The sequence below is a fragment of the Zootoca vivipara genome, chromosome 14 (genome assembly GCF_963506605.1).
Source record: "Zootoca vivipara chromosome 14, rZooViv1.1, whole genome shotgun sequence".
In the NCBI taxonomy this organism is placed as follows: domain Eukaryota; kingdom Metazoa; phylum Chordata; class Lepidosauria; order Squamata; family Lacertidae; genus Zootoca; species Zootoca vivipara.
The window spans coordinates 46,617,756-46,643,193 of record NC_083289.1 but is presented as its reverse complement, the minus strand read 5'-3'; positions in this window follow the sequence as shown (position 1 = coordinate 46,643,193).

Sequence of the window (25,438 nt, the reverse complement as noted above, 5' to 3'; positions counted from 1 at the left end):
CGTTTCCGAGCGCTCTGGTTTCCGTCAAGGTGTTTTATTGCACCAGAAGCGGTTTAGTCCTGCTGGCCACATGACTCAGAAAGCTGTCTGTCAGGGCCGTCTTAAGCATACCTGGCACCGTGGTGCGACGGATCCCTCCGGCGCCCCCCCCCATTTCCCAGCGTGGCGGGTGGGCGGGTGCAGCGCGCAGCGCGGCTGCTGCCTGGAGGGCCACCGTCCTGCACCACCCAGTCTGGCCATAGGGCCAGCCCTGGGCCAGGGGGCGCTGCCCGCCCCCTGTTGCGACGCCCCTGCACACGGCGGAGGCGGTCCCAGGCCCGCACGCCTCCGGAGAGTGGCCTGAAGCTGCTGAACAGCTGAGAGGCACACCTGGGGCTGCATCTGGCGTGCCTGGGGCGGCCTCCGCCGCACCTCTCAACGAGCGCAGCGGGTGCAGTGGCGCCCCTGGTGGCCTGGCACCCTGGTGCCCCGCGCCACCGGACCTGGGCCTAGAAACGGCCCTGCTGTCTGTAGACAAACGCTGGCTCCCTCGGCCTGAAAGCGAGATGAGCGCTGCAACCCCATAGTCGTCTTTGACTGGACTTAACTGCCCAGGGGTCCTTTTTACCTTTTTACCACCAGTTGAGTGACATCTTTGTTGCTCCACTAGTGCAGAACCCTCCTTCCATTCACCAAAGTGGGGCTTTCTGGTGGCAGAGAAGGGCCCTGGCCACTGTTACACCTTCATGGGTGGCGCAGAGTTCTGCCTGTCCTCTCATCACCACTACCTTTTGCCCTGGTCACCAAGCACATTGAGGCTGCGCATGCAGCAGGGGCTACTCTGCTCCCTAAAGCCTGAAATGGTTGCTGGGGAGGGTGAATTAAGGTGGATTCCTAATAATAATAATAATAATAATAATAATAATAATAATAATAATTTATTATTTGTACCCCACCCATCTAGCTGGGTTTCCCCAGCCACTCTGGGCGGCTTCCATCAAAGATTAAAAATACATTAATATGTCACACATTAAAAACTTCCCTGAACAGGGCTGCCTTCAGATGTCTTCTAAATGTCAGGTAGTTATTTATCTCTTTGACATCTGGTGGGTGGGTGTTCCACAGGGCGGGTGCCACTACCAAGAAGGCCTTCTGCCAGGTTCCCTGTAGCTTTGCTTCTTGTAGGGAGGGAACCGCCAGAAGGCCTTCGGAGCTGGACCTCAGTGTCGGGGCAGAAAGATGCGGGTGGAGACGCTCCTTCAGGTATACTGGGCCAAGGTCGTTTAGTGCTTTCACGGTCAGCACCAACACTTTGAATTGTGCTCGGAAACGTAATGGGAGCCAATGTAGGTCTTTCAGGACCGGTGTTATGTGGTCTCAGCAGCCGCCCCCAGTCACCAGTCCAGCTGCCGCATTTGGGATTAGTTGTAGTTTCTGGGTCACCTTCAAAGATCTTTGGCATAAGAAAATAAGAAAAGTCAGGCCAGTAGCCCACCTAGTCCAGCCTCCTGTTCTCACAGTGGCCAACAAGATGCTTGTGGGAAACCTGCAAGGAGGACCTGAGCAAAACAGCATTCTCCCAGGGCCGGCTCTAGGGGTAGTCTGGGTGGTGTGGGGCGCAGGTGCTGCACGGAAACCGTGCCGAGCCCGCCCACCAGCCGCGGCAAGAAACGGAGTGGGGCGGGGGCGCCAGAGCGATCTCCACACCACAGCGCCAGGGCGCCCGATGTGCTTGAGGTGGCCCTGCATTCTCCCTCCCATGGTTTCCAGCAGCTGCTCTTCAAATCATTTCTGCCTCCAACTGTGGAGGCAGAGAATAGATATCTTGGTGACTAGCCACACATAGCACCCTCCTCCAGGAATTTTCTCTAATCCTCTTTTAAATCCATTCAAGTTGATGGGCATCACTTGCCCTTGTGGGAGTGAGTTCCATAGTTTAAATATGCCCTGCATAAAGGACTTTAAAAAAAATCTGTCCTGAATATCCCAACATTCAGTTTCATTGAGTTCTTGTGTTAGGAGAGAGGGAGGGAAACTTTCCTCTCTCCACTTTCTCCATGCCATGTATAAATGTACAAATATGCATGTACTGTAGTATTTTAAGCACAGAGGCGTGTGGCAGTGGTTGGCCATTGAAGCACATAATTGCTTCTTAATGGTTGCTTCCCCCCCCATGTTTTTATCTCTTTTTATGATCTGCAATCCACTTTTGGAGGGGAAAAGGTGGGTATAAACAAATATATAATAGTAATGTAATAATAGATGGTTTTCAACATTGCCGTTGTTTTGGATGCCGGGTTCTCTCTGCTGCTTCTTTGCAATTTTGAGCAGCCTTGAATTTCACAAGACCAAGTGAGACGCTGAAACAAAACAGAAATCTCTTAAATAAGTAAAGAGGAGGAGGAAGACCTGCAGCTCTTCCTGAGTTAGCGATCCTCACCCCAGAGCTCTAACTAACAGAACACTCTTCTTCTACAGTGGAAACTAGATCAAGTGCCTGAAATCCATCAAAAGATCAATAGTCTTTGAGAGCACTCTTGATGACAAGCATCTGGGCTGTAATCTCAGCAGGAAGGATGGCAAAAGGAGAAGGACCAGCTGCGAGAGAGTTTGCAAAAACTGTTGTTTGGAGGAACCGAGGGAGAGAGAGAGAGATTCTGATGAAGCAGGGCTGGATTAATACATGCTAAGGAAATGTTAGTCCAGAGGTGATGGATTGGAGACCCAGAGGCCATATGTATTTCATATTGTCCCTGGTAGACCTTCCCAGACCCCTGGTAGACCCATAGAGTTGGGAAAGGTTCAGGAGAGGGCAATCAAAATGAAGCTGGATGTAGGAAGATTAATGGCACATAAAAGATAGTATTGTTTTTAAACAGATTCCTCACTGGCCTTGCAGACAACTTCATTGTCCAGAAAGTGGGAGAAGCAACAAGAGGATCAGCCATTTTAGATCTGGTCCTAACCAATAGTGATGACTTGGTTAGTGGGGTAGAAGTGGCAGGATCATTAGGTGGGAGTGACCATGCTCTTCTGGAGTTTATTATCCAGCGGAAAGGAGCAACCAAGCATACTAAGGTCCAAATTCTAGACTTTAAGAAAGCCAACTTCAGAAAACTTAGGGAAACGCTGGGTGAAATCCCATGGACAGTAATACTAAAAGGGAAGGGAGTTTATGATGGTTGGGAGTTTGTTAAAAGGGAGATATTAAAAGCACAACTTCAGGCAATACCAATGAGACGGAAACATGGAAGGTGCCTAAAGAAGCCAGGCTGGCTATCTAAAGAATTTAAGGATTTATACATATTTGTTTATTTGGCAATCTGTTGTTTCTTTTGTATTTTATTTGGAATGTATAATTTCTACCATGTAAGAAAATCAATAAAAAGCATAGAAAAGATAGGGGGGTGTTTGTTTTTGTTTTTGTTTTTACACAGCTCATAAATGATGGATCTTGGTCCCACAGGAGGCAATGAAAGCCACCAACCCAGACAGCTTCAAAAGAGGACTGGACAAATTCATGGAAGAGAAGGCTATCAATGCCTACTAGCCATGGTGCCACAGTTGGAGGCAGCAATGCTACTGAATGCAAGTTCCTGGAAACCACAGGAAGGGAGAGTGTTTGTGTCCTCAGGTCACACTTGTGGGTTTCTGTTTGGGGATTCTCGTTTGCCACTGTGAGAACAGGACACAGGACTAGATGGGCCATTGGCCAGATCCAGCAGACTCTTCTTATGTTTCAGTATTCTTACCGCAAAGCTGAGCCAAGGTGTGAAGGTGATTTCTTTTGTATAGGCAGCAGTAGTGGCGAGGGTGAAGGAGGAAGGGGAGAGAACTTTTTGCAGCCTGACCCACTGCCAGTTGGTGTAGACAATCGTGAGCTAGGTTCAGGCCCCATAGCCTCCAACGTTCCTCAGATGAACATAGGGGCATTCTATTCTGTTTAGGGAAACTTTTAATGTTTAACAGACCATTGTATTTTGATATTTTGTTAGAAGCCGCTCAGAGTGGCTGGGGAAACCCAGCCAGATGGCTGGGTATAAATTTATTATTATTATTATTATTATTATTATTATTATTATTATTATTATTCTATATCAGTATCACTGCTTGAGCATTTCCTCCCAGTCAGGTACAGAAGATATTAGAGGAAACTCACAAAACTGCAGTATATTAAGCCAATAAATCTTTGAATTTATGTACTGTATTGCATTTAGGGAAGCCCGGGGGGGGGGAAAGAAAAGCCCAAATCAATAAATGCAGTTAACTATATGTGCATGAGTTGAGACTATGCAATAACATCCTGCATTTATAAGTATTTTGGAAGCATGTCAGCTTTGAACAACTATTATTGTTGTGATTGTGTAGGTGCATGATATGGGGTACCCCAATGTTTTTGGGGAGTGTCCCCCAATTTTTGAGTTTGGTGATACATAAACTTCAGGTTTTTTTAGTGTTTCAAACTTCTGAGTAAATTAGAAATGTGTAAGCTACTGCAGCATCCTGGTGCTGTGGTGAATTATGGATAGATCAGATGCACAGTGTCAGGAATGAGCCAGCTCTAAGAGAAGAATTACAGTCAACTGCAGAAAGCAGTCAGGAACAGAGAGACTTAGATGTTAGTCAGACAGGGCAGAGCCAGCAACTGCAGAGTTCAGCTTCTCCTTACTAGCTGATAAGGCAGCAGCTGAGAGCAGGCAGGAACACAGCCAAAGCTCACAGGAAGCACAAATAGGCATGAATAGACTCAGCCTCTCAGACCAGGAAGAGGTTCAAGCTACTCCACTAAGTCCAAAGAGTCGTTGAGTGGGAGGGCTGCTAGAGAGGAAGCAAAACAAGAGACGTAAGAGATGTAAGTTCAATATCTTTTGTCGTGGCCGGAAGCAGTCTTCAGAAGGGTCATCTTGAGTAATGATGCCAGAGGTTTTGTCAGAGCCGTCCAGAGCTATCTGTTTGTTTTTGCAATAGAGTGCTGCCTCGCAAGACGAATTTAATTCGTTCCACGAGTCAATTTGTTTCGCGAAAAATTTGTCTTGCAAATCGCGGTTTCCAATAGGAATGCACTGAATTTTTTTCTTTTTGCCCATAGGAACGCATTAATTAAATTTCAATGCATTCCTATGGGAAGCCGCGATTCGCAAGACGAATTTTTTGCAAAAAGAATTCGTCTTGCGAGTCACCATCAGATCGCAAAACACATTCGTCTTGCGAAAAATTCGTCTTGCAGGGCATTCGTCTTGCAAGGTACCGCTGTAAATCCTCCTAATTACCTACACTTACTGTGTTATCAAGCTGGGAACCTGGACTCCTGAAACACAGATATCCCTGAAAGCATCCCCTTCCCCAGCTGCTCTGGGACTCACCTTCACCCAAATGCACAAAATGGGGAAACTCATCAGATTTCAGAAAACACCACCAATTCAGCTCATGGAAGAGATCAATTCTTTTCCCCTGTCCATATGAGAAGCCAGGCAGGGAAGGGCTTTGGAGGGAGGGAGTTTTCCTCCAGAAGACCCCTCTCCATCTCCCTCCATCTTCTTCCTCTCTAGGAATCTAGTCTGGTTCATTTTAAGCCACGGAGAGAGCCGAGCTGCAGGATTCAGATCTCTCAGCATCTCTCTCAAAGCAGAAGCCAAAGAAGAAACGCCCACCACACACACAGGAAGCGGCAGCTCAGTGACACTTCAGGCTCCCAAATGAAACTGGCAATGAAACTGGCAATGCAAAGAAACTGGGCAGAGACCTAAGAGGTTTGAACACAAAGCAGGTCCTCCCCGTTGTATCTGATGTTGCCGTGCAGGAGCAGGCAAACGAGAAACCGAAGCAGGTTGCTGCTTCTCTCTTTCCCTGGCCAGGAGATGAAAGGAGTGATGTATGAAAAGGTGGAAGATGATTTGAGTTTTTTGAAGGGTGGGGAGAAAGGTCTTTGGAGCTCATGACAGAGCAAGAAGTCATTGTGGCTTAAAGGTTTTCATGGCGTCCCAGGATCTTCAGGGGAGCTGGAGACTATGCCAGCATTGCCAGTTGTTGTTTAGTCGTTTAGTCGTGTCCAACTCTTCGTGACCCCATGGACCAGAGCACACCAGGCACTCCTGTCTTGCACTGCCTCCCGCAGTTTGGTCAAACTCATGTTTGTAGCTTCGAGAACACTGTCCAACCATCTCGTCCTCTGTCGTCCCCTTCTCCTTGTGCCCTCCATCTTTCCCAACATCAGAGTCTTTTCCAGGGAGTCTTCTCTTCTCATGAGGTGGCCAAAGTATTGGAGCCTCAGCTTCAGGACCTGTCCTTCCACTGAGCACTCAGGTCTGATTTCCTTCAGAATGGATAGGTTTGATCTTCTTGCAGTCCATAGGACTCTCAAGAGTCTCCTCCAGCACCAAAATTCAAAAGCATCAATTCTTCGGCGATCAGCCTTCTTTATGGTCCAGCTCTCGCTTCCATACATCACTACAGGGAAAACCATAGCTTTAAGGTAGCATTCCCTGTTAGGACTGGATAAATGTTCCCCAGCCTGGGGCCCTTGTGAGTTGCTGCCAGCTAGTGTGTGTAATCAGCAGAGCGTTAGATAGACTGGCGGCCTAACTTAGCATAAGGCAGGAAGCATCCTATGTTCTGATGCTCTGGACAGAAAGGCCCTGGCATGTTTGTGTGGGCGATTTGCTGGCACTCCCGGCTATAGTCATAGATCTTCTCTGTCTCATCAAGATTCCTTTGCAGCCCTGGCAGGAGGCCAATCTCTATTGGATGCTGCTCCAGCAGAAACTGCATCCCTTCAGCTTTTTTTTTTCCTCTTGTGCGATTTCTCTCCTTCCCCTCCCTCTCTCCCAAGACTGCCATAAAGAGGAGTCGAGATGGACAGCTTCTATTAAAAAGAAATTCTTTCCGTTGGTGTTGCTCAGCCTTTGACAACCCAACATGATTTATTTTCTTAAGACCAGAAGGAAAATCATCTACAGTCTGGTCCCTTTCTCTCTCTTTCTCTCTCTTTCTCTCTCTTCTCTCTCTCTCTCTCTCTCTCTCTCTCTCTCTCTCTCTCTCTCTCTCTCTCTGTCTTAAAAGCAGCAACGCACTCCGGAAGATATGTATGAAAGCACTATGAAAACAAAAGTCAAATATTTATATATATATTTTTAATTTAAGGAAAACAGTTTCCATATGTTGTATCCGTCTCTGCTTGATTCATAATTAGCCGGTTTCACCCACTGGGTTTCCCCCCACAGATTTCTCGTCTTTCTTTCTAGCACTGATCCTCAAGGCCACCCAGCATAATTTCAAGACGAGCAATACTTTCAACAGAACTTTCTTGAAATCAGTGAAAAAGAAAAGAAAGAAACGCTAAGGATCCAAACCAGGAGAATAAAAAATAAAACAGCAGAATATATTCCAAGGCTTCCCCGACCAGAATGGGGACATGCCTGTAACAGGCCAGTTTCATCAGACGGAGGCTGGAGGCTGCACACTATAGTATATCGTTGAAGGCTTCCCTCTGCCTACTGGAATGCTGTGTTCAATAGCCTGAGGAGGGTTCAATAGCCTGTTGATTTAACAGATGAGAAGGCAGGTTTTTTTTCTGTTGAAAAAATATGCTAGAAAAATACAAACCACCTGCAGTACACCATCAAGAGTTGGATAATAGACTCCTGGGGTTGCTTGGTGCGAAATGGGAGTCTGGGTCAGAGCTGGGCTTGCGGGCAACAGTCTGAGGAGAGCCGGGAGGTGGGTGCTAGCCAAGCCACTTCAATAATGCAGGCAGAGTCCAGAGACAAAAGGCGGGATAATATTTTGTCGAATAACAGATACCACTGAACGAAAACAGTGTAAGATTTGTGGAGAAAGGAACAGAGAGGTTTTGGCTTTCCTAGTTCAGGCCTTGTAAGTAGCAGGGAGGCATTCAACCAAACATACAGAGGGCACCCCCCCCCTCAGAACTACGCAGCCAATAAGAAAATGTGCTACATCAGTGAAGAGACTAAGCAACACCTCCACCACACTCCTTTGTTAGAAGGCTTACTGGTAATAGAATTAACTCACAATTAACACGTGGAATTATCTCTGCTGTTGCACTTCCAAAGCCAGGTGCCGGGAGATGTGAGCCAGAGCCAGGGGTCAAGACTGACGAGCCAGCCAGAACTAAAAGACAAACCAGGAAGCACCCCCGCTCCCTAAATTCCAGATGCAGCATTAAAGTGTAGCACATTGAAATCAAGACTTACAGTGATGCCATACAGTGAGAATAGATCAAACAAATGTATCATTCCATAGGATCCCATGAGAGCCTAGTGGACGGAAGCCATGTTCAATAGAATGCATATATTCAATAAAAATTAAACCATGTCGTATAGAAAGTTGTGTTTCTCTTTGTGATGTTGTTAATTTATCCATAAGAATTATGTCCCGTATCTGTGACAGCCATGCTTCAAAAAGGCCTGTGTTAAGCGTTTCCCAGTATCTGGCTATAATAAGATTAGTAAAGGCAAAGGGACCCCTGACCATTAAGTCTAGTCGTGACCGACTCTGGGGTTGCGCGCTCATCTCGCATTATTGGCCGAGGGAGCCGGCGTATAGCTTCCAGGTCATGTGGCCAGCATGACAAAGCAGCTTCTGGCAAACCAGAGCAGCACACGGAAACGCCGTTTACCTTCCCGCTATAGCAGTTCCTATTTATCTACTTGCATTTTGACGTGCTTTCGAACTGCTAGGTTGGCAGGAACTGGGACCAAGCAACAGGAGCTCACCCCGTCACAGGGATTCGAACCGCCGACCTTCTGATCAGCAAGCCCTAGGCTCAGTGGTTTAACCCACAGTGCCACCTGGGTCCCATAACAAGATTAGCAGGTATTAATAGGTGAACAGTAAGACCTCTGTTAGACAAATCTTTACCACCTCCAAAAAAAAGGCAATGATAGGAGAAATTACAGGCGGTGATTTGCAAGGCACAGCCGTCCAAACACTGAAGACAGGTCCAGGAGATCGTTGGAGACACACCACACTCAGATCTCTTTTATAATTTAAGGAGTAGCGCCCAACCAGAGCCATGCAAAACCTACTGACCCAAAAATGAGCAGCTATAAACTGTTATGAGAGCTGGACCAAAAGTACCCCTCTCCCAATTATTTGCGGGGGGTGTCCTGAAAATGTTTTCAGAAGAAGAAAAGCGTCCTCAAAAAATAATAATAATCTATCACTCTCTACAAAAAACACACCTGCCTTCCTCATTTCCATTAAGCTGTAGCCATTAAGTTATACCCAGGGCAGATCCACAGAAACAAATGGAACTAAGTTCACCATGTCCATTGCTTTCAATGGATCTACTCTGAGTAGGGCTGGCATTAGATCCAGCCCGTTGCCCTCTCCTGCACTCACACTCAGCTGATTGACTTCAGCTGCCCCTCCCAGAGATCCCACCACAAGCCAATTGTTGCATTCCTCTGCGACAGCATCCTAGATGCTGAGAGAATCCTGATTGCTTGGGATTGCCCATGTGCTGGGCCAGCCCTGCGATGAGATTGATGTCTCAGGTGGCAGGTTCTGAGGTGAGGGGGGAATGGGTCCCATGTGGCCAGTCCTGCAATCCCTATGCTAGCCTGTTGCCCTCAAGTGCAATGGAAGACACTTTCCTTTCACCAGGATTGGAATAAGATTCACCTACCAGTCCCACTGGCTTCTGTACTTGTCTTGGAGGAGGGCAACATCTTGAGGTCCAGCGCCGAGGGCCTTCTGGTGGTCCCCTTGCTGCGAGAAGCCAAGTTACAGGGAACCAGGCAGAGGGCCTTCTCGGTAGTGGCACCTGCCCTGTGGAACGCCCTCCCACCAGATGTCAAAGAGAAAAACAACTACCAGACTTTTAGAGGACATCTGAAGGCAGCCCTGTTTAGGGAAGCTTTTAATGTTTAATAAATTATTGTATTTTAATATTTCTGTTGGAAGCCGCCCAGAGTGGCTGGGGAAACCCAGCCAGATGGGCGGGGTATAAATAATAAATTATTATTATTATTATTATTATTATTATTATTATTATTATTATTATTATTATCCTTTGCCTTAGGCAGCAAAATGTCTTGAGCAGGCCCTTCCCATGTGACTCATTTGGGGAAAGAAAAACAAGCAACAAGAGAGGAGACTTAGAATTTTTTTGTGTTTTGCTAAAAAGTGAATATTAACAAAATCTCTGGGGGTGGAAAACTTTCAGCCCAGAACTACCAGTTATGTATGACGAGTGATTTTATTTCCTTTATACTGTTAGCCAACCTAATTCAGTCCAGAACCACTATTTACCCCTCCCCTGCAATGTGCTGATGGGAAATCATGAGCTGTATCCGAGAGTCACTCGGCTGGAGGATTTGAATGCAAATTCTGCAAAAGCTGGCATTTGGCATTTTGGAAAACGGAGGAGCTGAGTGTCTTGGGAAAAGAGGACCAAGCTAGTTCAGAAACCTCTTGCATTATTATTTTTAACCACCTCTAAATGCATGTAAGCTCAAGGGGGCATAATTAATGCAGGAAGTTTAGGGACAGGCCATCGGCATATGTCTGCATCTGCAGAAAAAAAGGGCTTGGCACCACTGCCAGGAATGGGGAAACTTAAATAAATGTCAAGGCTTGTAACTTCCCAAAAAGAAAAGAAAGAAAGCAGGCTACAGTTATGGGACAGTGGGAATGAATGTCTAGCTTGTCTACCATATGTGAACTCCGATTAGCACTCTGTAGCTCTCCCAATGGGAATCTATCCCTTTAATATTGAATTACTGCCTCATTGGGAGCCCTCTGAGACTGGAGTCTGCTTGGTGCAGGTCCAAAGAAGGATGCCCTGAATTAAGGGAAACAGATGCCAAGATGACTCCAAACAGGAGCTGTCTTTGCTCTCGACAAAGAAAAGCCAGGATAAAAAAAGACTAGAAAAAGTATGTTCCTTTTTCTGCTTGCTGGCATGGACGTCACCCAGACTGATGGAAGTTGGGTGAGTCCCAAGTTTTCCTTCCAAAGGGAGGGGACCACAGCTGAGGAGTACAGCATTTGTTTTGCCTACAGAATGTCCCGAGTTCAATACTTAGTGGCATCTCCAGTGCCTGTCAGTGCAGGCAATATTGAGAAATATGGGCCAATATTTCTCTCCCAAGGCTACAATTCCCAGAGCTCTCTGGGAAGAGGGATTGGTTGCTAACCTGAGGCATCTAACTTACCCTCATGGCATGCATTTTTATTTATTTTTTAGTGATACAGGCAACGCCCTGCCATTTCTTAGTATCATAGATCAACACCCTGCCTTTTCCTAGTATTGCAAGGCGAGGAAGAGTGTTATTGGATTCTGATTTGCTGAATGTTCTCTGGCGTGTTATGATGTAAAAAGTCCTATAAATATTTGCTGAGCCCTACGTTCAGGACTCAGACTTTGGAACTTATTCCTCTAAGTCAACTTGCTAGCAAGTACTTTACAATCATCTTTCTGAGTTTCCCCATTGCTGCGTCGTGTTAAAATGTAAAGGTAAAGGGACCCCTGGCCATTAGGTCCAGTCGTGACCGACTCTGGGGTTGCGGCACTCATCTCGCGTTATTGGCTGAGGGAACCGACGTACAGCTTCCAGGTCATGTGGCCAACATGACAAACCCACTTCTGGCGAACCAGAGCAGCACACGGAAATGCCGTTTACCTTCCCGCTGTAGTGGTATCTATTTATCTACTTGCACTTTGACGTGGTTTCAACTGCTAGGTGGGCAGGAGCTGGGACCAAGCAATGGAAGCTCACCCCGTCACGGGGATTCAAACCGCCGACCTTCTGATCAGCAAACCCTAAGCTCAGTGGTTTAACCCACAGCACCACCCGCATGGTGTCTTACCTTCAGTCTAAAATATTTGCAACAAAACCACTCTGGGAATTGTAGCTGTAAGTGGAACAGGGGTCCCCTAACCACTCCGCACACCCTTAGCAAACTGCAGCTCCCAGAATTACTCTTGGGGGGTGGGGAGCCATGACTGGTATCAGAGTGGTTTAAACATATGATGTAAATGTGGCCCAGGGTCCAATGTGGTGTTGCCCTTTGCACCGTGAAATTTCTTAAGTCAGCACTGATCTTGTCACCCCCATTTCGGAATGGTATCTTCTTGGTCTGAGCAAGGTCCGGTGGGAATCTTGATCCATATTTCCCAGCTTATTGCTCTGCCCCTTCCAAAACGTGGGGTCTTTCTTTATCACATTGCAAGCCAGCCTCCATTGCTGATTCAGCACCCGATCCTTTAGCGTCAGCAAGTCAGATTTTACAGCAACTCCACTGGCCGTCACTTAATGCTGTTTAATTAGATGCCAATTTGCATAGCTTTGCACTTCATTCAGCATTCAGAGACTCTCAGCTGGCATGCTATGATGTGCTTTCCCAACATATACTATGTGGAAATTTGCACTTTTTGGAAGAGGAGGAGGAGGAGGAGGAGGAGGAGGAGGAGGAGGAGGAGGAGGAGGAGGAGGAGAGAAGAAGAAGAAGAAGAAGAAGAAGAAGAAGAAGAAGAAGAAGAAGAAGAAGAAGAAGAAGAAGAAGAAGAAGAAGAAGAAGAAGAAGAAGACATATAGAGACATGCAAAAGTTCAGGGAAAGCTGTCTTATCCCAGGGGTGAGGAACTTTTTCAGTCTGAGGGCCACATTACCTTCTGAGCAACTTTCTGAGGGCCACATGGCAGTGGTGGGTGGAGCCAGAGATCAACTCCATGCTCAGCAGCGTCTTCAAATGAAAGACTCCCTGTTCTTCCGATTTGAGCTCAGGAACCAGCTTGAAAACGTGGGAGAGAAAAATGTTCTATTAATTGCAATTTATTACCAGTCCTTCATTCTAAGGTCCCAGGGCAGGTTACAGGAATCAAAGCACAATACTAATATTAAAACACAATGCAACTCGATATTAAAAACCGTTTCAAGCAACTTAGAATTACAGAAATAAGGTGGGTTCTAAAAATACAGAACCTCTACCTCTCATCTGAAGAACTTGCAAGCTTTTCAAGCTGCCGAAGAAGTGGCATTCCACTCCAGAATGCGTCCTCCTCTTTGTTTTGTCCCTTCGGGGTTTATTAAGTCGAAACTAGCAGCTTGAATTGAGCACAATAGCCGGTAGGAAGCCAGTGCAGATCCCATAGAATTGATGCAGTACGATTTCAGCAAGCTGACCTACTTACTGCTTTGGCCGGCACATTCTGCAAAAGTTGCAGCTTCCAGATCATCTTCAAAGAAAGCCCCGCATAGTGTTGCACCATAGTGATCTACAGGAAGTTCCTTGGACCCTGTGGCCAACCATTCCTCAGGTCTACAACCAACATGAACCCTGTTCATGGGCTACTTGTGTGAAAGGTGCATCACTCACTGAGGCATGAGACTGCACTCCTGACCCCAAGAACCTGGTGTTGGGCATGTTGATTGGTCCCACACATAATAATAATAATAATAATAATAATAATAATAATAATAATAATTTATACCCCGCCCATCTGGCTGGGTTTCCCCAGCCACTCTGGGCGGCTTCCAACAGAAAAATAAAACACAATAATCTATTAAACATTAAAAGCCTCCCTGAACAGGGCTGCCTTCAGATGTCTTCTAAAAGTCTGGTAGTTGTTTTCCTCTTTGACATCTGTTGGGAGGGCGTTCCACAGGGCAGGCGCCACCACCAAGAAGGCCCTCTGCCTAGTTCCCTGAAACTTGGCTTCTCGCAGCAAGGGAACCACCAGAAGGTCCTCGGCACTGGACCTCAAGATGTTGCCCTCCTCCAAGACAAGTACAGAAGCCAGTGGGACTGGTAGGTGAATCGTATTCCAATCCTGGTGAAAGGAAAGTGTCTGGTAGTTGTTTTCCTCTTTGACATCTGTTGGGAGGGCGTTCCACAGGGCAGGCGCCACCACCAAGAAGGCCCTCTGCCTAGTTCCCTGAAACTTGGCATCTCGCAACGAGGCAACCGCCAGAAGGCCCTCGGTGCTGGACCTCAGTGTCCGGGCAGAATGATGGAGGTGGAGACGCTGCTTCAGGTATACTGGACCGAGGTCATTTAGGGCTTTAAAGGTAAGCACCAACACTTTGAATTGTGCTCGGAAACGTACTGGGAGCCAATGTAGACCTTTCAAGACCGGTGTTATGTGGTCTTGGCGGCCGCTCCCAGTCACCAGTCTAGCTGCCGCATTCTGGATTAGTTGTAGTTTCCGAGTCACCTTCAAGGGTAGCCCCACGTAGAGCGCATTGCAGTAGTCCAAGCAGGAGATAACTAGAGCATGCACCACTCTTGCTAGACAGTCTGCAGGCAGGTAGGGTCTCAGCCTGCGTACCAGATGCAGCTGATAGACAGCTGCCCTGGACACAGAATTGACCTGCACCTCCATGGACAGCTGTGAGTCCAAAATGACTCCCAGGCTGCGCACCTGGTCCTTCAGGGGCACAGTTACCCCATTCAGAACCAGGGAATCCTCCACATGTGCCTGCCTCCTGTCCCCCATGAACAGTACTCCTGTCTTGTCAGGATTCAACCTCAATCTGTTAGCCACCATCCATCCTCCAACCGCCTCCAAGCACTCACACAGGACCTTCACTGCCTTCACTGGTTCTGATTTGAAAGAGAGGTAGAGCCCACACTTTCACTAGAAAGCATGGATGTGTGAGGTTTTCTGCTTGCCCTATCACTTTCCACAGGAACTGTTTACCGCTTCATTGGAACAAAATCCATCCACAGAAAAACCAGCTGACATTTGTTCCGATTCAGGTGAGCCTGAGTCTGGTCTCAGGATTCTGAGCCCCTGTGTTCTGATTCAATTCATGATACCCAGTCACAGAACATTTCAGGACTTGGGTCTCTGCCATTGGTCCTTAAACTCTGAGTTATGATTCGCCGCTTGGAAGTTTAGATAGACAGCCAATCACTTTGGGAGTGGGAGTGGCACAGACCTTCAGAAATGTTGCTTTGTCCCTGTTGTCTAGTTCTGTTACTTTAATAAAGGATCTTGCTGTTATCACTGTGTCTTGCCTCGTGGTGACCCACGACACTTCATTATGGGTTGCTGGGAATTGTAACTCTGTGAGGGGGTCAACTAATAGTGCCCAGAATCCTTTGCGCTTCGAATGAGTTTAATGATATAGGGGGCATGCAGTCAAAGATTGGAGAGAGACATGTTCTTCTCACTGTCTCATAATGCAAGAACCCAGAGACACCAAATGAAGCTGGATATTGGAAGAAACAAGACAGGGGGGGGGGATACATAGCTGCCAAGTCTTCCGTTTTTCCCGGGAAATCCCCATTTTTTCCAGCTGTTCCTAGCTGAAAAAAAATGGATTTTTTTGTTTCCCCCCGGTTTATTCTGGCGCGGCGGCCATTTTGGAACTGGGTGGAGCATGCTCAGAAGCGACTTTTGATGCTGCTCTGCCCAGTTCCAAAATGGCTGCAGTGCGACTTCTGGCGCGGCGGCCATTTTGGAACTGGGCAAAGCAGCATCAAAAGTCACTTCTGAGCATGCCCCGCCCAGTTCCAAAATGGCGGCAGCGCTACTTCCGGTCTGCTATTTCCGGCCCGGTCCCTTATTTCTCTGACAGCAACTTGGCAGGTATTGGGGGGAGGCATAGCTGCCAAGTTATCCCACTAACTTGGATGGCTTTAAAAGTGGATTAGAATAAATTATGGAGGACGACACCATTGCCTGCTACTAGCTGTGACGGCTATGCTCTGCCTGAAAAGTTAGAGGCAGCAATGCTTCTGAATACCAGTTTCTGGAAGCCACAGAAGGGGCGATTGCTAATAGCCTCAATAGCTATGTTTCCCTTCCACACTTGGGGTAGCATGCTTCTGAATGTCAGTTACTGAGAATCACAATTGGGGAGAGTGCTGTTGCCCTCAGGCTTCCAGGCTTCCAATACGCAGCTGGTGGGCCACAGTGAAAACAGGATGTTAGCCTAGACAGGCTTTTCTTATGTTCTTATGGCTGATTCATCCGTTGTGTTTTCATTGACCCGTCAGTGAATTCATCAATTGAATCTGCATATAGATTTGCATGAGTCTCAAAATAGTTTTTAAACAAGGCATGCTTATGTCGCAGAAAAGGCCGTCCGTAGGAGAGGCATCCCCCTCCTGCGACGGTCCCTGCCAGCTGCAGCCTTTGTAAGTACATTTATATTTAAAATATCTTTTTTTAACAAAATGTGTTTGATTAATTACGGATGTGTTTTTAAACAATTTAGGCTGCAATTAGGGTCGTCATGGAGGCATTGCTAAAGAAAAGAGGATGAAAGAGAACACCACTTCACATTACACTCTCTCTCTCTCTCTCTCTCTCCATATGCTGATTTAGGGGGGGGGGAGCTATAATTTAAATAGAACTACAGGACATGTCACCCTAGTGGGGAAGACTATAAGGCTGTGTCTCATATGCCGTGTCTGAAGTCTGTATATTATGGGAAAGCGTGCATTATGGTGATGACTTTTTTTACAACCTCATTTCCCTGTATCATAATTTGATGAGCTTTCATTAAAGATTAGATAAAAATCTTACTTTCAAAGAGATTTGATTAAAAAAAACCTCACGCACAAAATGATTTTAAAAATTTTTTTGACCATTTTTGAAGTCACTGTAAGCAGATATAACATTGAACCCAAGCTTTAGAGTCACATATATACAACATTATATAGAGTCACATATATACAACATTATATAGGGCCATCAGACACACAAGGGAGCTTTTTTTAGCTGCAGTAACAGTATAGACGTCGCTAGAGGACGATGTTTTTCTAACTCTCCTGTAGGTTCTTTTCCCAGCATGCCCGGGAGGGTCTGCTGTCTGAGTTTTGAGGTCCCCAGGTGTGACATTTGTATACCCTATGTTGCCAAGAACACTCCCCATTGTAGAATGTGGCATTGTGTCCAAATTCAATACGAAATATATATAGAATTGTTAATACAATTTTATGAAATGGTAAAACGGCATAAAAAAATTAAAAACGGTTTGTGCGTAACCTTTTTAAATATTTCAATGGAATATACCTCATTTTAGTCATTAATAGGCAAGAGTTCATCCATTTGTGCTACAGGAAATAATTTTTGAGAAAAAAAATGAAAAAGTCATCACCCTCCTAGTGTGCATAAAAAATTGTGTGAGTTTCATACACATAAATACCAGGCAGAGGGCCTTCTGGGTGGTGGCACCCACCCTGTGGAACACCCTCCCATCAGATGTCAAGGAAATAAACAACTACCTGACTTTTAGATGACATATCAAGGCAGCCCTGTTTAGGGAAGTTTTTAATGTTTGAGAGAGAGAGGTGGAGGCCAGTCCTATGCTTTTGTTACCTGCACAGGTGAGGCCACGCCCACCTCTAGTCACATGCAGAGGAAGTCTGTCCCAGCTTAGGGGAAGCAGGAAGTTCCGACTGGCTGGTCCAGACATCCCCTTTTATGTCCACTCTAGGGATGTTGTTCTTGACTACTCTTGTGTTTCACATCCCACACTCTTGTCTGATTCTCTCCACAGACAAAAAGAGCCAGACCTTTACAAGCAAAACAAAAGTGTGCTCAGCTCAAAATCAGAGGATTCATCCCATTAAGGCAACACTTCAAAGCCAGCTAGGCTTGAGATGATACTGCCCTAAACCTGTGCTATGAAAACTCTTTCTTTTCTTTTCCTTCCTTCCTTCCTTCCTTCCTTCCTTCCTTCCTTCCTTCCTTCCTTCCTTTTTCTTTCTTTCTTTCTTGGCAGATAAGTTTATTCTATTTGAGAAGTTATTGCAATAAAAACATTTTAAACAAAATCAATGGCTGGCAATAGCTTGGGAAGCCAGAATTATTACATCTCTCTCTCTCTCTCTCTCCCTCCCTCCCTCCCTCCCTCCCTCTCTGTATGTGTGTAATTGAGTTGATTCATTTTAATCTTTAGTTAGATACCAAAACATCATAAAACACTGCCAATGTGTTTTATAAAAATAGAGCGTGGTTCAACCACACTTTAAACCCTGCTGTTTTCCATGGGGAAAGGATTTGATTTTGTTGATGGTCCAATCCTTTGCACCGTTTTCCTTAGCACCTCTGGGATTTGAAGCACCTCTAAGTTCATCAAGCTAAAGGGGTCTGCTTCTGGCTGGTGCCTGGTCAGGATGCTCTCTGGGAAACACCTGTATGCAAAGAAAGCGTTCAGAACGTTGGAGAAATCCTGTTGCGTTAGTTCCACCCAGTGGTGGATGGTCCTCGCCGAGGCTGATAGGGAGGAAGGCATGGAGCTGAACAGTAGGTGGCGCCAGAGCCAATGGCAGGTTTGTATCCATCATCCTCATGCCTGCTGAGTTCTGCAACACCAAGACTCTTAGGAAAACGGCAGGGAACTGGGTCTTTCCCTCCAAAGCGCCCCTCGGAATGATTCATCCCTCTTCTGTCCCGAGTCACTACTGCAACACATATCCAAAGATATATCCACATGCAAACATAGCAGAGTTAAAGCAGAAGCTGGACTTGAGGTGTAGAATACTAAGCTAATTTATTATCTACAAGATCAAGTGTTACAGAACAAAGAAATCATGGCTCCTCTCTCCTTCTTGTCCGAGAGAGAACAGAAAAATGTAATAGCATAACAAAACGGAACAGTCTCACTGAAACTTCTGTTCTCATGACTCCAACAGTGTGGAATGTCAACACAGACATGTGATGAAAACAATGGGAGGAATGAAATCCCAACAAAGACTGCAGAGGGAGCTGTCAACCCGGGCCACCCCCAAATGTGATTGTAAGTATGAAGGCTGGCAAGGTAAAGCTGGTATAGGGCAGACAAAGGCCACATTCAAACCATGCATTTAAAGCGCTATGATGGCGCTTTAAACAGTAATGGCTTCCCCTGAAGGATTCCTGGCAGTTGTAGTTTGTTAGAGGTGCTGAGAGTTGTTAGGAGACCCCTATCCCCCTCCCAAAGGTCCACTTCTCAGAGTTCCCTGTGAAGAGGGATTGGTTGTTCAACCACTCTGGAAAGTAGAGCTCTGGGAGGGGAACAGGGCCCCCACAATGACTCTCGACACCTTGAACAAACTACAGCTCCCAGAATTCTTTGGGTGAAACCATGACCCTTGAAAGTGGTGTCACAACACTTTAAATATAACGGATGTGAATGTGGTCTGAAGCTGGTGGGGCAGCACCCTGTTTGCTCTGGTTTCAGTCCAACCCCCCCCAAAAAAAAGACTAGGTATTTTAGAACTCCGAAAATTGGGGGAGGCATTTAGAGGAGAAGAATATGGGAAGCAACCCTAGTTTTGATAAGACTAGCAAAAAATGTTCAGGGAGGACACATCATAGCCCCATTTTTAATATGCAGCAGTGGCAAATATAGATGATAGATGATAGATAGATAGATAGATAGATAGATAGATAGATAGATAGATAGATAGATAGATATCCCTTTCCACCCCCACCCCCCTCTGCAGCCTTGCAGAGGGGGTGGGAGAAAGAGCAGAATAATTGTTTCTAATTTTGCTCCCTTCCCGTTCTCCTCCCCCGCCCCCTGCACTTTTATAATAAAACACTCGCACAACTTTATTTTTATATAGATATATAAAATATATGTAAGTCCTTCTTACAACTCCTAATGCTCTTCAATGACGGGGATGTCAAAAGACTCGCCGGTGAAACAGGCTGATCCAGCCAAGGCCTTTAATCTGGACCGAAAAGCTTGGCGGGGGCGGTGGGAGGCAGATGGTAATCCGGATCTGGGCTGCCAGTCAGTTGCACACACACAAAAAGGCCCATTATGCGTGATCGCTGCCCCCAACCTTCCTCTCCTTCCAAGGGTGAATGAGGAAAAGGAGAGAGAGAGAGAGAGAGAGAGAGAGAGAGAGAGAGAGAGAGAGAGAGAGAGAGAGAGAGAGAGAGAGAGAAATCCTGTGGTGGCTGAAGATGGAGGAGTGCCAGAACAAAGGCAACCATCCTTAATTCATCTGAAGCTAGGAAGTGACTACCCGGTGGGTGGGGTGGGGAGCTAAATCTGCCACATTGTCCTTATAGATTTGTCTTACACTATATAAACAAATCATAGACTCATAGAGCTGATAGGGACCCTGCGGGCCATCTAGTCCAACCCCCTGCAACCTTTTCGAGTCCACAGCTCCCTTGACCAAGTACATTCTTTCTGCGCGCCCTTCCTCCCTTCTCCCAGCGAGCTGGGGTGCCTGGGCAGGCCGCGCCACGCCGGGGCCTTCCTGGCCGTCTCCCGCGACTCCAGCGCTTGCTGGGTCCACGGCCGTTTCCTTCCCACCAAAAGGGTGCTGCGTTTCTTTGGTAGAGGTGCTGCCAAGTGGCATCGCCTCTACCAATGAAACGCCCCGCTGGGGTGAGGGATGACCCTGGCACTGCAGAGCGGAACAGGGTCCTAGTGCCCCTGTTCCGCTCACTTACCTCCCTGCTCTCCCGGCGCGGCTGGTGGAGGGAAAAGGGAGGCCGCCGCGCAACTCCCCCACTTGCTGGGGCGCCCCTCAGCGCCCCCCTGATCGCCCAGGCGCCCTGGTGCAACGCGCCACTAGAGTCAATGGGCGAGCCGGGCCTGCTCTCACCCTTTTTCGAACCCCCTCCCTTGTGGAGTGTTCCCTCAGCCTCCTCTCCTCTCCTCTCCCCTTTGAAGTCATCCAGGCAGCCACTGCTGCCAGCCCTGATCTCTGAGCTGCCCCCCTGCCCCAAGGAGAGGTGCCTCCTCACATTGCCCCACAGGGGCCTGGGACTTGTCTGTCCATTCCCAACAACAAGGGCTGGCAAACTGGCTGGTTGGCTGGGCTCCCTCACCCGCTTGCTTGCTTACGCCAAGGCTTCCTCAGCCCCTGGCCAGCCCCGGAGGCACCATTCACCTGGGGAGCTTGTAGACAGGGCTGCTGCAACAAACAGCCATGCAAGCCTTTGGGAGGCAGAGATGCAAGAGGGCATCGGAGGGAAGGAAAGAGGGGCAGAGGCCAGTGTTGCCCGTGGCACCCCTGACCACCGTTCAAGGCACGCCAGGGTGTCACAGCATGCTGATTGTAAACCACTTCCAAATGGGGATCAAACCTGTGACCTTGGTGTTATCATGACTATGCTCCAACCAACTGAGCTATTTTCAGGAGTCCAGGTTCCCAGCTTGATAACACAGTAAGCACAAGTGATTAAAAAGGAGGATTTATTGCAAAAAGCAAACATAGCTACAGCCAGCTCTGACAAAGCCTCTGGCATCATTGCTCAAGGTGACCCTTCTGAAGACGCCTTCCGGCGTCAACAGAAGATATTGAACTTACGACCCTTACGTCTCTTGTTTTGCTTCCTATCTAGCAGCCCTCCCATTCGCCGACTCTTTGGACTTAGTGGATCAGCTCCAACCTCTTCCTGTTCTGAGAGGCTGTCTCTGAGTCTATTCGTCCCCATTTGTGCTTCCTGCGAGCTTTGGCTGTGTTCTAGCCTGCTCTCAGCTACTGCCTTATCAACCACCCGTCAATGTCAGGAAGAGCCGACATCTGCAGCTGCCAGCTCTCCCCTGCCTGACTAACATCTAAGCCTCTCTGTCCCTGGTTGTTTCTGCAGTTGGCTGCAAACCTCCGCTGGGAGCTGGCTCATTCCTGACAGCTATCCTGTGGCAATAGAAACATATACATTATAGAAACATATACACAAAGAAAAACCAAAAAGGCAATTCTATTTTTTATTTTTTTATTTTAAAAAAAAACTAGATTAAAACATCTTACCCATTCAAAGGCCTTGTGAAAAATAAATGTTTTCACTTGGCACCTAAAGATATGCAATGATGGTGCCAGCTGAGCCTTTCTGAGGAGATCATTCCACAAGAGGGGAGCCACAACTGAAAAAGAATGCCCTTGTATTGCCACCCTCTGGACCTTCCATGGAGGGGGCACACAAAGAAGGGCCTCAGATGAGCAACACTTTGAATTGGGCCTGAAATCAATCAATCAATGTCACATGCACTTTCTGGCCCTACCCACCACTGACATGCAGACCCCTAACCCGCAGAAGGCTCACCACAAGGGAATGCAGTTCTTGGGTAGAAAAATATTATGCATTCCTTCTATAGACTAGATTGGACAACAGTTTGTTTATAGGAGAGAGAGAGAGAGAGAGAGAGAGAGAGAGAGAGAGAGAGAGAGAGAGAGAGAGATTTGTCATGACAATTTAATCACATGAATTCTCTGGAGTTTTCAGCAATGGGCAATGGCAGTTTTCAAGGCAGCTTTCCTTTTCCTTTTCAAACGGCACTGTAATGATTGGATCCAAATAACTTGGTTAAATATCAGCTTTTCGCTCTGACCAAGATAAATCTGACAGTGCATAATAGGAAACATAGTGTGTATCTGCCAAAAAATCAGCCCGGGAATCATGCAAGAGATGAAGGAGAGTGATTAATTCTCCAGCGATCATGTAGGGGATTAATTTGCTACCTTAGCTGTCAAAGTTAAAGTTCCTTTGTCAGCAAATTCGTTTTCCGAAAGAAGGAATGCCTGCATTTAATATGTGATGTCCAAATATATATCACACTCTGTTGGAGAGGCAGAGAAGGCAGAACAATGAGTTCAGTGCAGAGGCACAGATAACCCTTCTCCAGGGGGCAGCCTTGTCTCCTCCACTGATGGAGCAACTTGTGAACCCGTAGACTCTGTTGGACTTCAAAGAAAGGAATAGGCAAATTCATGGAGGCAAGGGCTATTGATGGCTGCTAGGCATGATGACTATGCTCCGACTCCACAGTTGAAAGGAGCAACTTTCAATGTGCTTCTGAAACCACAGGAGGTGAGAGTGCTCTTGAGCTCATGTTCTGCTTGCGAACTTCCCAGGGGTACCTGGTTGGCGAGAACAGGATGCTAGACTAGAGGGGCTGATTCAGCAGTTATTTCGTGCGCTCTTAGGTTCTTATTGCAAATTAATCAGCAGCAACAGCATGGTTGGTTGGTTTTTTGCCCCCAACCGAAACTCACTGGAGCTCAGTTCTGAAACCACTCAGGTGGGCACCATTGCCAGTGGGCTCCCAGTACGTTTCCGAGCACAATTCATAGTGTTGGTGCTGACCTTTAAAGCCCTAAATGGCCTCGGTCCAGTATACCTGAAGGAGCGTCTCCACCCCCATCGTTCTGCCCGGACACTGAAGTCCAGTACCGAGGGTCTTCTGGCGGTTCCCTCATTGCGAGAAGCCAAGTTGCAGGGAACGAGGTAGAGGGCCTTCTCACTGGTGGCGCCAGCCCTGTGGAACGCCCTCCCATCAGATGTCAAAGAGATAAATAACTAGCTAATATTTAGAAGACATCTGAAGGCAGCCCTGTTCAGGGAGGCTTTTAATGTTTAATAACATTGGAAGCCGCCCAGAGTGGCTGGGAAAGCCCAGCCAGATGGGCGGGGTATTAATATATTATTATTATTATTATTATTATTATTATTATTATTATTATTATTATTTATAAAAAAACTTCCTGATGTAGGAAGATGCCTTCTAAAAGTTGTGTGGTTTGTTATCTCCTTGGCTTCTGATTGAAGGGCTTTCCACAAGGCAGGTGCCACTACCAAGAAGGCCCTCTGCTTGTTTCCCTGTAGCTTCACTTCTCGCAGTGAGGGAACAACCAGAAGGCCCTTGGAGCTGGACCTAAGTGTCTCGGCTGAACGATGGGGGAGGGGTTCTAACTATTGCATGCTCAGGCACATGGAGATATTTTATATAACCGTAGAAGGAGGTGTGGCTGTAAGGGCGCACGACTGTATCATGAAGGAACCTTGGACAACTGTATTTGGCACTACGCTACTGGTTAAACCAGTGTGGTGTTGTGGTTAAGAGCAGTGGACTTGTAGTCTGGTGAACTGGGTTCGCTTCCCAGCTCCTCCACATGCAGCTGCTGGGTGACCTTGGGCTAGTCACACTTCCCTGAAGTCTCTCGGCCTCACTCACCTCACAGTGTTTGTTGTGGGAGAGGGAGGGAAAAGGAGATTGTTAGCTGCTTGGAGACTCCTTAGAGTAGTGAAAGGCGGGATATCAAATCCAAACTCCTCCTCCTCCTCTTCTTCTCTGGGAACTGTAGATCAGTAAGAGGAATAGGAATCTCTTGACAACTCTCAGTGCCATTAACAAACTGCAGTTCCCAGAATTCCCATGACTGCGTAAAGTGGTACAATACTGCTTTAAATTTATAATGCAGATGGGACCCTAGCTGGCTCTGCCACTCACTGGCTCTTCCTCTGCAATCCATTTGCTGCACTGTGGGTTAAACCACAGAGTCTAGGGCTTGCTGATCAGAAGGTCGGCGGTTCGAATCCCTGCAACGGGGTGAGCTCCTGTTGCTCGGTCCCAGCTCCTGCCCACCTAGCAGTTTGAAAGCACATCAAAGTGCAAGTAGATAAATAGGGACCGCTCCGGTGGGAAGGTAAAGGGCGTTTCCGCGCGCTGCTCTGGTTCACCAGAAGCAGCTTTGTCATGCTGGCCACATGACCCAGAAGCTGTCTGCAGACAAACGCTGGCTCCCTCGGCCTATAGAGCGAGATGAGCGCTGCAACCCCAGAGTCGGACACGACTGAACCTGATGGTCAGGGGCCCTTTACCTTTAGCTTTACTGTTGGCCTCCTCACCTCCCACCCTACCAGTCCCAATTAGGACCAACCTCCCTCGACCTCATCTTATGAATATCTTGCATGCTCAGGACAATGGAACCAGCTGTAAGCATGCACCAAACGTTACAGGACATAATGACCTTAATTTGGACCCAGATTGCGTTTCAAGAGAGAATTCCTATCCTCGTTTCAGCTCGGACAATGTCATATGTCATTGTTTCCTACTTGTCGCCCGGCAAGCAAATTGGCCCTGCCTTTAATTAAACCCCACTAAATAAAAGAAAAGGAGAAAGAGCGAAGGAGAGGAAGAGTGAGTGAGTGAGAGAGAGCTTTTTATTATTGATTTCCTAAGGCAGCCTAGTGTGAAATTTTTGATGTAGTTGTTTTGAGGATTAAAAAGTTGAGCATGAAAATGTATTATTGATTCGGCCCTGCAAAGTACAGTATACTGTTCATCTACGCCATGCATTATTGATGAAAGCACTCAACAGTCCTAACCTTTTACTTGATCACGCTGAGGGTTTATTTATTTATTTATATTTCCACAGGCACCCACCCGCACCATGTGGCAGCTCTTCTCACCCTCCCCCGCCCCCTGCTTCCGACCTGCCTTTCCCATGCATGGGAGATTCCAAGGGTCAGTGGTGCAGCTGCAAAGCGAATGGGGGCCTTACGTTGCTCATGATGAAGAAGGTGTCGGGGTGGTGGTGGATCTCATATGGGACATGCGACGGAAGCAACTACTCCAAACAGCTCAATCCTCGTAGCGTTTATTGATTCGGAAGTACTGTAAGTCGAAACTTACTTCCCACTAAGGGTGCATAGAAGGTCAGCCTGTCATATTAGCCAAGGCATTGCCAAGTGATAAGCCTATGGAACAGAAGATACATCTCCCAGCTTCTCATTGGCTTTAGCTCA